Source organism: Haemaphysalis longicornis, unplaced genomic scaffold (genome assembly GCF_048455015.1).
Source record: "Haemaphysalis longicornis isolate Haplotype H1 unplaced genomic scaffold, Haemaphysalis longicornis Haplotype H1 scaffold_12, whole genome shotgun sequence".
Classification (NCBI taxonomy): Eukaryota; Metazoa; Arthropoda; class Arachnida; order Ixodida; family Ixodidae; genus Haemaphysalis; species Haemaphysalis longicornis.
This window is the reverse complement of record NW_027526225.1, coordinates 113,692,625-113,705,978: the sequence shown is the minus strand read 5'-3', so window position 1 is coordinate 113,705,978 and position 13,354 is coordinate 113,692,625. Positions and strand designations below refer to the sequence as shown.

Genomic DNA, 13,354 nt, shown 5'->3' with positions numbered 1-13,354 from the left:
GGAGGAGGCAACTCATCGTCTGTAAATCGCGGTTCAGACTTGCAACGCATGTTGTGACGTTGCGTTCGTTCGAAACGCATCTCTGGATTGTTTTGAAGTTGAATAAAATGTACGCGTCAAACCCGGGCATTCGGCTCAGGACGTTCTCTGCGATTGCACCAAAGAAGTGCCACGGGACTTTCTTTATGGTACGTACTCACGTAAGATAAAATCCACGTCGTGTTATGGCCGTGTTGCATTCAATACAAACGGTTAAGCGTTTGTTTACACTTGTTTCGTTTGTCGTAAAATGTCAAAGCACTCCGGCACTCCGCTGGCAGATCAGCCGGCGACCCGACGCTGAGCAGACGACTCATCTCTTTGCCGGAAGTGCGTGAAAAAGCCGCCCAATAGCAGGATGTCTAGCTCATGACGAACATCTGGGAATCGATGATGTAGACATGTGAAGATGGCGGCGTCCAAAAACACGAAGGAAAGGGTGAGAAAAAAGCGACAAACTTTGCAACAAAAGTGTGAGCTTTCCGCTGCGCGTAAAAGAGTAATACTTGGCACAGGTGACGTTGGCGACCCAATCTAGCGATTGCGCTAGTTCATTTAGTGTGCTCAAAATGCCTTTCAGGGCCCCTTTAAGGAGCCCGGCCTGTCGTCGTAGGTCGTCCGAGGTCACGGTATCTAGCCACGGCAGTCACGGGGCGTCACGCCCCAAACTGAGGCTTTGAAACGCTCACCATTTCCCCTGGTCTGGATAAAACGTGGGTCCCTCACGTCAGGACGACCATGTCAATACCATTGCGTCACGCAGGCGCACGCTCCTCATGTGCAAAACTTTGGGGTGATCTTTGCGCTGCCCCGCTTCCGCGGAGACTGCGTTGCTAGGCCGCAAGAAAGTACTCAATAATATAAAAGAACAAAAAATCGTGAATCAATGCATATGCAACCCCTTTGATGCCGCAACCCCTTCCCAGGGGTTGCGGCATCATCTCTTGACGACTTTCGGTATCGACCCCGGGATGATAGTGAAACTGGTTAAGAGCAGACCTCTTCGATGTAGGAAGCCAAACTCCGCCTCAAAAAACGGCCCGCACCTGAACCCCCCCCTTCCCGCTGCTTTGAATCGTACGTTCGGTGGCGCCACCGCGGCAACCACACGCACTATCCAAAAAAACACAGTAACTATTTAAACTCACAATTTTACGGTAAAGTTTAGTTTAAACGTGCATATTTTTCTATTTTTCTGCTTTGCTAAGTTATAATTTTTTATTTAAGTCCGGTTTTTGTTACTATATTTCTTCCGTCTGCGCAACGCACTCGACCAATTGGCGCTTGCGCGGGCACTTCGGCCTGAGATACGTCCGATCTTAAGTACTAAATTTGCAGTTCTCTCTCGGCCTACATCACACTGGATGCCAAAACTAATCGATAGTTGACCAAGTGGCTATAAATAATCCTTTGAAGCTTGCGTAAAGCCGTCAAAACGAATTTTTAACTCTTTTTTTGCCGCCGGAAGACCGCAGAAGACGCGCAGCAGACGACAATGCGCAGGCGGCAAAGCATCTTGCTGACCACACGGTCGCATTTTTTTGCCACTCTTGGTTCGAATGCATATACACCACTTTCGTTGTTCAGGAACTTGGACTTCTTCAGCACAACAAATTCACGCAAGCACCCAAATACCGTTTTTCGCCCAGGTTGTCGAGCGGCAAATCACGTTGTATAGTTTATTTTGTCACCAACAGATGGCGTCACTGTACGGGAAAATCCAATACAGGGGACCACTCCTAGGGCCACTTTTTGATGCATGGGGCCTATGGGGAGTTTTGCAACCTCTATATTAAGTAACTCTGGTCGAGAGAGGGTGCCGCAGCCCCTTTGGAGAATCACTGCTCCACACCTGACAGCTTTCATGTTGAGCGGAACTGCTTTAATTTTTTATATCTGGTTATGTCCTCTGGTTATGTCCTCTGGAGGACGAAGGCCTCTCCCAAGGATCTGGAGGCACGCCTACCGAGTGCCTGAAGGCCCATAGTGTGATATATGCCACTATGAACTACTTATTCCTACATTTAACTAATATTGCGTGAGCAGCGAATGCGGAGTGAAGGCGAAATGTTCGCGTCGCTCCGTCAGAAGAGCCGCGTCACTGTGTCAGCAGAGCAGTCGTCACACGGCAAAACTAACAGTTGAGAAAGCCACAGCGCCAAGAAGATGCGTCTCTTGTTGTTCTTTCCCGCCCTGCACCGCTGTCTTTCCTGGTGAAGTTGGTTTAAGCAGTTTCTGCACACTGTAAAATTATTCGCGTTTTTAAAGGGGAATTTTCATGGTCTATAACTACACTGTAAAATAAGTTACGTCATTTTTATCTATAGCTACACTGCAAAAAGATTTACACCCTTTCTGTCAATAACTCACGGCCTTACGCCCTATAAATTAAGAAAGGAAACAGCCTTTGAAATAATGTAGTACACCATAAAATACTTTTTGAAAAGTAGTAAAAGTAGCACGTGTGGTTTTATTCGGGTTTACGCAAGGCTCCGGCGAGTGGAATCCGGTGTTTAATGTTGATAAGTCTGACGGTGCCATACCGACGAAATATAACTAGCGATGTGCAAGTTCATATCGATGCAGAATAAGCATTGAACTGATCCCGTGAAGGCACATCTCACTTTCGTGTTTTACCGATTCCTATGAAAAAGGGATCAACCACATTTTTTTTTATTTATAGCTCTGTGCGTTGACGCCACGGTGTAAGTTAGGCGAAATAACTTGTTTACAAAAGAAAGAAGTCGACGGTAAATCCTAAACGAAATTATGCTGCCGAGAATTCCAAAGGGGTGGGCACAAAACATTTGTGTAAAGAAACAAGGAAAACAGCACAAAATACTCACGACTGACGGCCCAACTTTGCAGTGTCGAGTCACGTAATGGCGTTTGTTTATGTCTTGACAGCTCGCAGCAACCGTGCATCCCTAGCCTCATACAACCGGGAAAAAAACTGCCATGCCTTCAATGGCTATACACCACTGGAGGCCAGCCGAAATGTCGTTTCGTCGAGTAGTCCCCTAGGGAAACCCTCGCCATTTCGCGAGGGTTTCCCTCGCGAAATGGCAAGAAAAATACAATACAACGAGAAAAAGAGCAATACGGTTGGCGATAAAATATAGAGCGAGGTTGAGGTAGATCCCATGGCGTGAAGCGGCACGCAGAAAAACACACAGAGCGGGAACACAATAGAGTTAAAAGAGTTATGACTGGCGCTAGTCTCGTTGTCTTTCCGTTTGCCATCCATGTCCATTTATTTTAAATGCAGAGCATTTCAGTAACTCACGATGTCACCCGCGTTGACGTCCGTCGTAGTCCGCACCGTCGTTGTCCGCACCCCTCCCCCTACACTACATAAAAAAAAAATACTATCCAGCGCCTGGTTTAGATCCCTCGACCCTGCGGGCGGAACGCAATGTACATGGTGCTCTACCCACTGCGCCACAAAGCCGACATAGAATGGGAGGCTACGAACGCGCCTTATATCCTTGACTCATTCAAACTACGTCAAGATGCTGCTGATACAACGCATTCACTTCCACCAACTCCCCAAACACTAAACGTTAACGCAATACACCCACCCCCTATGCGACGCATTTACTCGAGTCCCCCTCGCGGGGAGATGGGCCCAATTTTTACAGTAACGCCGTGTAAGGGAAGGTTTCTGTACATTTTTGATCTCCTCACATCGTAACTCCACAGGCTCAACGTGCTTTTGAAGCGCGATCGGCATTCTGTAGTACGTCATTTAACTTGGCAAAACGAAAGGGAATGACTAGCAGCGCTAAACACGTAGGAGACTGAGCGAAGCCATTGAAAGGAAAACACGGAAACACATCAGGAATCAAATCGTGTCAAGCTGCAGGAGAACGAACCCCTTCGAAAACGCTGGGAGGAATCTGTGCCTCACGCGTTTTATTTATTTATTTATTTATTTATTTATTTATTTATTTATTTATTTATTTATTTTGTTTGTTTGTTTGTTTGTTTACTTATTTATTTATTTATTTATTTATTTATTTATTTATTTATCTTAAATCTCTTACTGGCCAGACTGAATGGAGTGAGGGGGTTACATGAAAAGCATAACAGCATAAAATTCAGGGGTTGCATAAAAGCACAATGCTCTGGCATAACGAACCCTTAAAGGGGCCCTGACACAAAAATTTTCCATCTTGTTTTTTTTTTTTTTTTTTTTTTTTGCCATAAGTAGCTAGTGACCTACTTATCACCTGTAGAAACCTCATTTGCTTCAGCGCGCGGCGGTTGTTTAATTAGAGGCACTTTCGATGCGGCCAGCCGCAGTTTCGGTTTAAGCGGGTGCCACGAAACGATGGATTTTGTGTGAACAAAGCTGACCACGTGACCGTCGGAGGGATATCACAGAGCCGAGCTGCCGTGGCACTGTCGAATCCGCATCGCCGGCAGTTTCTGCGAATGCCCCTGCGTACCACTTAATTAAAAAGCGACCGTGGACGTGACGCAGGCGCTGCGAGTGCAAATGCTGCCGCGGCTAGACAACGACGCGCGACGCGCTCGGGGCAGCCGGCCCGTCTGACTACAGGTAGGCCTACAGATGTGTTCGGATTAGCAGAGCGGCGGATATTCGAGTGCCGCTCTCGTAAGCGATGCAGATGAGAATTTTTAATGCAACCCGCCTTCACATCATTATCTACTTTCTCATATAAGCTGCCATGGTTCGGACTTGGGTCCAATTTCGTGCAGCGGTAACAAGCTATCTCTCAAGCAACCTGCGCCGGCCTGCGTCACTTCGCGGCCGTGGCCGCCGCCTCCACAGCGACCATGCGGCTCGCTCAGCGGGTTTTTCGTGCCTCCTGCGCGTTTTCGCGTCCAACGTAAAAAAAAAGTAATAAAAATAGAGTGCCTGGAATCGCTGTAGAACTTTGGTCGCGGCCAGTTGCCCGATGAGCCGACGAAATCACGGCGCCTCCGCCGCCAACGATCGGGTCGTTCGTTCTCGAGAGCAGAAGCTCCGCCCTCCTATTGGAGCGGCGAGCCGGCGAAAAACGCCGGCAGTGCGGAAGCGTCAAGCACAAACTCGTGACGGGTTTGAATGTTGTTTATTTACAAAATATCCAGGGGATGTCGATTGCACGAGGTCCTCTGCTGGCTGCTCGGTTGCGTTCCACACAATTTAAAATTGATTTTAAATATGTTCTCAGCTGTATTCGCCGCTGATATTTTGCTTCTGTATGCGTGTTCACACCAATCTATCTCCGAAGTGTTCTCGCCTTCAACATTTTGTGTCAGTACCCCTTTAAGAAGCGCTTAGGTGTCCTCGGACTTTCCTCGATGGGTTAGTTGTGGTGACGCTACCCCTGTGGTCTTAGTGGGTGGTTACGAAATGGATGTGCGGGAACCAAAAGGAAGGGGGTGGTTTACGCGCTTCGTGTTGGGAAAGTTTGTTTGCAATTACGCACCGATCCGGTCCAGCCATACGTGCATAAATTTCGAATAACCAAAACCGTGTTGCAGTCATCAGTATGTCGATCGGTGTATCTCATAATGGTGTGTCCTTCCTGAATCGCCGTAAGGATGCATGACTGTCTCGAAGCAAAGTGTTACCTATCATACGCAACGTCACCATGCGGCATCGCTTTCGTTACGGCGGCAACCTGCTCCTCAGGCGATGCTTTCATCGTTAGTGAACATAAGAAACGGGATGCACTGTAAAATGTAGGATATAAATCCCTGTGTAAAACAAACGTCCTTACACCCTAGCAAACAAAGGAAAACACACTTCAGGGGTGTTTTTTCGCTTATAAAACCCCTAAACCTTAGCAACAAAAACAAGAAAACACCCTTTTAGAGGTCGTTCACTCGAACACCCTTTCCAAGGGTGTTTTTGTTTGTTTTTTAGTAGGATGTAGGAGTTATAGTTGTAGACAAAAATGGTGTAAATCATTACACACTGTGTGATGAGTCAGGTAACCATCTGGATCTTAAGAGGAACTAAATTATCTGTGTTTACGAGTCAGTAAGCAGGAAGAAGAGAGATGGGGACGTGATTCCGAATGTCAGCAGAAATGGTGCACTGTGAGCAGAAAACCGAGTTAACAGATACGCCAACTCTGCCTTTCCAGGATTACAGTCGCTTTCTGTCGGAGAGAGAAGACGGGTCATCCGCTTTTTTTTGGGTGAGGAGTAGTGGAGTGTGATAAATGTCAAGCAATGTCTGCACACGATCCCACCATTCTCATTACGCGTAAGACAATTTTGCGAAGCTTAAGGTGTCAAGTATTTGTTTGCGTGAGCGTGGGAATTCACTCTACCCAAATTATTGAAATTGTATTAGTGAGTTGTCGATAGAAAGAACCGAACCACCGCTCACTGTTCCCGAGGGTACCACTACCCCGACGCGATCATACTTTTGTCTTTTCGTTACTTTGAAAACAAAAGTGTATCTGGAAACAGAACCCGAAATGCGTGAGGTTATCCCCCGAAAAATGTCATGCAAGGTTAAGTTTGGTTCGCGGTACGGTTTTGTCACTTTACGCATAAGTTTAATTGCGTGTTGAAATAATAAACCGCTATTGCGGCCTTTATTTTTATTCAAATAAAAACAGGCAAGATGAGTGCTCCCACCCACCTTGTTGATGATGAACACCCCTAACTAAAACCTGGCTCGCCATTTTCCCTGCATCCCCGGATTATTTCTCGTTCGCTGCTTGGTCATTAGTTTGTTTGCGGCTTGCTCTATCGCAATGTCAATTTTCGTGTTTCATGGAGCCTTCGATATCGAAGGTTATCGAGCCAATCTCTCTCTCTGCCTCCTCCTCTCTTTCTTTGCTTTATTCAAAAGGTAATTTCTTATTTTTATAAATGCACTGCCACGATTATTTTAATTAGCGCCCGTAACTCTTATGCTCCAAATAAAGCCACGATCGAAAGCATTTTTGGTTTACCGTAGGCTAGATAGCTACGAAATGTGCATTGTCGAGGGTTATGTTATAAATTAAGAAGTAGTCAATCATATTTCGGTGACGGCAGCTTCATTGCTTCAAATAAACCAACAATGCAAACCACTCTTCATTTGGTTTGCTGTAAACTAGGTACCTAAACCGAACGCATTGGGAAGATAATATCATTTTAACTAATCAAAAAATTCTAGCCGCCAAAGATCTAATGATGCAAATTATAGCGCGATTGTAACCAGTTTTAGTTAATGGTAAACGCGGGAAGCATGTCAGTTAAATATTAGCGTAGCATTTTTGCGGCAGCTCCATCATCGAAGGTTACTTCAGGCGCATGAGTGGCGTGGGCAAAAACAGAATGAATGCGCAGAACAGAACAGAATGAGCAGAACAGAACGAACAGAACAGAACGAGCAGACTCAGAACAACAACTCGCAAAAATAAATAACTCGAAATCAGACATCCGAATTGTGATTCCACATTCAGGACAACGTCGGAGCAGCCATAGAGATTTCCAAATGCACGAACTGTAACTTACTTATGGACTATATAGTTATTCTTAAACGGATACCTTCCCGAAAAGTCCCATGCTACCGACCTTCGTTCGTAAAAAAAACGCTCAAGTTGTAATTATAACATTCATGATGGAATTAACCTCTGAGAAACATCTATGCCTTTTCTTTGGCCATTGTTTGCTAAAAAAAAGTTTGAGCACGCGGCCCACACCTAGTCAAGTTTTCGCCACGGCACTTTGCCTGTGCGGCGTCGATTATACCTTTGGGCTAAGTAAACAGGTATCACGTTTTCTCTGGCACGTTCGCCTCATTAAGCAGAAACTAGGGCAAGCCGCGACGCGACGCTCAGAGGCTCATGGGACCACGAAAGAACGCCGTGTTTGTCGGCGCTTGCGCTGCCTCAAAGCACTCTAATGACAGGCTGCGTTCTCACCCAAACGTGCACGTTTTGTGAATGCGTGCCAACGGAAGACGAAGTAACCTGGCTCTGAACTCTAATTTGAAAAGAGAAATGAAAAACTGTGTGCGCCAACCCCGGGACACCGTGCGGAAACGGCAGACGTTGCTGCGTATAAAGCGTTTTGCAATGCCTCATTTCGGGAATGTTTTCCTATTATTTACGTAACACATTGCTGGGCGTCAGAGCACGCGCGCAGCATTCAGAGGACGGGCACAGATTTTTTGGGGGCTGACCTTGTGAATGCTTCCGGCTCAGTATTTAATTTATAGACTCGTGAATTCCCTGGTGCGTGCCCCAGCAGAATCTGTAGTAAGGCCCGCTTCAGTAACGCGCATTTCTGTTTATAAAGCACCGTTAAATAACATACTTTGCGTGTGTGCAACTCGGTCAGCGTGTATCACTTCGCTATAGTACAACACTAAGTATTCGGTGTGTCTTGAGGCGACGGAGCTCAGGTATGATTCTTCGCTGCCAGATCCTGCGTCGTCAACCCGATCTGGAGGATTCGCGTACAATACGTTGAATGAGAACTTTTTTTCTGAGCAGCACTTTGGCGCCCGCTGCTGTACTTCGACGGTGACGTTGTCCTCGTTACCGAGTGAACGAAGAAAGAACCGAAGACAGACAGAAAGCGGAAGAGAGTGGCGAAAATGTGAGGGGGAGGGTGGTATGCCAAAGTGGTGCGAGACGCCCCCCTGTTGGTTATTAATGGCGAAAGTGCGAGGGGGAGGCGGTGAGACATGCTGGACTGTGGCGACGCTCTACGAGATGACGCCACAGCAGCGAATTCAAATGCGCCCGACGATGAAGCGTTCACTTCCTGAGACGCAGTTCGCGGTCGTTTCCTGAGACGCAAATTGAATGCTAGAAAATGCTAGTGCAGTTGAATGCTAGAAAAGCGGAGAAGGGGATGCACCCTCACCTTGAAAGCTCTTTGGACTACATTAATGCCTCCTGTTGTTTTTCTCATTTCTTCTGAAATTCGGCCTTCGCTATGCTGCAAGCCGGCATTATTTGTTTTTAACACGAAAGTGTTTTATTGCGGGATGCACAAATATTTGAGTGACGAAAAATTCGTCACGGAAGTGACGCCAGTACAACGAAGCAAGCGGCCTGTAAAGAATGCACCCCTGCACACAGGGTCTTCTTGCGGGGAAGCAACCGTTAGAACCAAAGTACGTTATAGTTGGGGTTGTTCGTTTTCGGGTTTTATATTTTAACAAGAAAGTGTTTTATGCCGGGATACACCAAGATTTCACTGAAGTCATATCGGTCACGGAAATGACGCCCGTACACCATTGACGAAGTGACCCACCAACCGGACGTCGCTGACCAAGCACACCCACAAGAAAGCCACCGACCCGCAAAATCAAGCTCAGCTGCAGATTTCACTGCACATTTCTCTTTCGTGTTTTCCCGAGTCCTATGAGAAAGGAATCAACCATAGTTTTTTGTAACACCAGGGCGTTGTTTATTAGCGCACAAAAACCTCAATAGATACTGTTCAAAAGCAGACGTGGATAAGAAAAATTTAACGGACTAACGAAAACCCTAACTTTACGTAAACAAGCCGTGTACACATGGTCTGAAAGCATATTTCATATCTGGAAAAGATCAAACAAGGGTAAAATAGCGGCAGCAGAAACCCGTCGAGACACTGCATGCGTATGTAAAGCGGCAAGCCGGGGCTCTTCGAAATGCACGGTGAATGCGCGCTTGGAGATGCAGGGGCACGTCGACTACCGAGGCAATCCATCATCGGCTAAGGGTAGAGACGTGTTCTGCGTGAGAAAAACATGAGTAGGAACGCGCATCGCTCTTATACACTGTTTCGCCGTTCTTTTATTCGTCCTTGTTTCGGAGCTAGCGCGGGGAATTGCCGCAACATGAAAAATGTACCTTTTTGTTTTATTTGTTGGTCTTCTGGTAAACAAGCACCGCTCGCTTTATAAAGTGGACGCTTGTTGGCCTCAGAATCTCAAAAAAAGGAAATTCCACAAGTCGTTTACACGAAGGCGCAGGAACTAAACTAGAAACCTAACAGAAACCCATTTGACGGAGTCTCATGAAAAGCCAGGCGTCTTTTTCCTTGGCCCAGCAACTTCTGAATAAATAATTGTCAAAAAAATTGAAGCACTCGTCCTTACGGGGACTTATATAATCCCATGCGCAGTTTTCCCTTTTATTACATCAGCTACACAAAAAAAAACCCTGCAGGCGCAAGATGAAAGTGGTTCCTTTTCATTTTTTTTGTTGTTGTTGTTGCTAAGGCTGCCTGGAAGTTTCACGACGTTTCACTCTGTCGGGCGACAAGAGTCATAGCTTGGCAACTTCTAACGTCATATGCAAAGTGCAGGGACATGTTCTGCGGAAAATACAATCTCTACGTACACGACGCGCCTATTTTACGATAACCTTGTCCGTTTTCTCTCCGCTTTCTAAGCGTGAACAATCATCCCACTCCTCTTCAATGATGGTACGTTTGAGGAACGGAAGTAGCATGTAGATATGGCGTCGCAGTCCGCAAGCTGCACGCCACGCTCTCGGATTTTATAGTCCGAGCACTTTGCCAAAGGCATTCGACAACGAGCTTGTTTTGCGCCCAGTGTCTCTATGGGTGTTCCTTGTGCCATGCGAATATAGTATCCGTCACAATATTTCTGCCGAGACCGACGTGAGGGGAAGTTCAGAGTTTATTTCTATTTTGAAGCTCTGTCAAAAAATATAGTATGAAAGTTATCAGCGCACTCACTCACTCCCTCACTCACTCACTCACTCCCTTCCTAACTCACTCACTCACTCAGCCACCTACCCACTTACACACACACACACACCCCTCACACCCTGTGCACAAGTATTCGTATGAGACCTCCAGTGCTGTCACCGAATACTTAATAACACTTATTTGCGGAACAACTGACCGACGGGTTGTACGGACAGACGAACGGTCGCGCGCAAATGCGCACATACACTATTTACACGCTCAACTGGTATTTAAGCAGGCTATTATGTCTAAACCTTAAACCATTAACCCCCCCCCCCAACTTTCCGCGCTTCCAGGTGATATAAAAAAAAAATGGTTGCGCCTTAGCACAACTAACCCTGTATTTGCAAAGCGGAAGCTTTGTTTAACCTCGTTAAGTCCTGGTTTAGCCTGATTAAGTCGATTTTGCAAGTAAAACGGCTAGCTGTTCCTCGGCCTCCGACGCTAGCTTCTCGCGCTTAGCACTCCGGACCCTCTCCAGTGAAGCGTCTCGCCCGCCGACCACCACGAAGTGGTCAGGCGCTGCTTCCCGACGACAGTTCAAAGCCCCCCCCCCCTTCAAGCACAAAGCTCAGAGAAGGCGGCCGGCCTCGCTCTCCTCCATGGCCATGCCATGCTCAGGCGACAACCCAGCTGCGGAGGCCTCATGCGCCAAGCTTCTGGCAACCACGGCGGCTAGCGCACGTGACGGCGGTGGTATGGCCGGGACGCAGCTTGGTGCGGCAAGTCACGGGATGTGTTTCCAAGTCTACGGCGCAGCTTCGGTCAAGTGAAGGTCGACTGCTGGCGACTGCGAAACTCGGTTCGACTAGGATAGTAAAGCTTCGCTTTAAAATTCAAATTACTCCGGTACCAAAGTCTGCTTACGGGCTTTTAGACAAAAGCCTAGCGATTATCAGAATTATTCACTGCTGCATTGTGTTAGCCTCTGTTTCATCGCTTTGATTTCTTCGTCTGTAGACGTGAGTATACTTGCTGATATTCCCGCGGCAGCTTCCACGCAGTGGGAGTTTTGCTCCACGTGCACCTGTTCTGCTCACGTAGCGTCTCGTTCAGCTGCCACAGGGCACGCATCAGGATAATACTTGCTCCATCGTGGAAGCCCCAACGCGGCGGCTCACTGGCTAAGGCGCTGTGCAGCTGAGCCGAAGGATGCTGATTCGATTTCCGGACGCGGCGGCCGCTTTTCTGATAGAGGCGATAAGCGACCAGTGTGTTCAAGATTTCGACGCACGTTACCGATCCCCAAGTGGTAAAAATTATTCCGGAGCCCTCCATTACGGCACGCCTCATAATCTGCGTAGTTTCGGCGCGTAAAACCCTATAACCAATCAATACATGATTACAAGGTACCGAGTTATGGCATTGGTTAGGGCGCTTGGCTCCTCCTCTGGCCACCCCTGCATTAAATCTTACTTGAACCCTAATTTTTTTTTGTTTCTTTGTTTTCTCATTACCACGGAGGACATTTTTACACCATTTGTGTAGACGGACAACGGTCACTTTCGATCTTGAGACATTTAAGACCTGTTGCGACCCTGCTGCCTGTAAAGGGTACTGTGCCGCAATAAGACTCGTATCGCAAGAAAGCCTTACTGCAAGTCACTACAGGGACCCGTACCAGAAGTTTGGCGAACGTGCGTAGCGCCAGCTTCTTTTCTTAGCGGCGTGAAATCGAAGCACACGATTAACAAGCAATCTAACAATTTAATAAGGGCTTACATTTTCATTCATCGGTGTACGAACGAGGCGATTGGTACGTGACTTTAAAAAGTGGAAACAACTCTGGTAAGGGATAACAGCAGAGAAGCAGTGAAGCGTTGGATATTGAGATTAAATTATCTTTTATTAATTCCCAACATCGGTCTGAATACTTAGTTTTGTGTTGAGCAACATAATCTAACATTTGTGCCAATGAAACACTAGGCGCTTACTTAGCGCACTTAAGATAAATCACTCGTTTAATTGGGTGTCGCTTAATAACTGAAAGTTAAAATGACAAAAAGGGTAATATATAAAAAAGGCGTATTCATGCGGTACGTCTCGGACAATTTCAGCCAATAATTGAAATGAAAAAAGTAATAATTGGTTCTACACAAACAATATAATTATTTCTTTTGGTTTTTAACATGTTTATGTTGCTCAATCGAGGTGAGCACAAATGTTCTTCGGGACACCTAATTCTCTTTACATCTTGTGGAGGTGAAAGCCTAGCTGCGCGTATAAACGACGTCTTCACAGATACATCGTACTTGCTTCTCTTAGCTCCCATTTTTCGTCTTCTGGTGCGGATTACTTCGACAGGCTTCTTCACTCCCACATCGCGTTTGTGTCTCTTTATTCGGCTCCGTTTTAATAGCACGGCTGTTTAAGCTTTCAGTTCCGCCGTGGAACGCTACCCACAAAAAAATGCCTAGAAGAAATACCCAGCGCACGTGAGCGCGCACATCGTGAGGAGCGTATCCAGTCGGCCAGGCTTGCGCGTTGGCTTGTGCCACGTGAGAAGTTTGTAAAATACAGCAAGGAAAAATACCAAGCGCATGTGAGCGTGCGCCTTGTGAGGAGCGTGCTGCGTCGACCAGCTGGTGCTTTGAGAACACTCTGCCCAGCGTTCATGGCCTGATCTTTCGCGTGCTGTTTT

The 13,354-nt window shown here is 46.8% G+C and overlaps 1 protein-coding gene across 5 annotated transcripts in view; it reads left to right on the top strand.

Annotated features, from left to right (window-relative positions):
• Nucleotides 1-13,354, top strand: part of LOC144163308 (multiple PDZ domain protein-like) — a 364,611-nt gene that overhangs the window by 251,506 nt on the left and 99,751 nt on the right. The gene's annotated exons all lie outside the window — the stretch shown is intronic.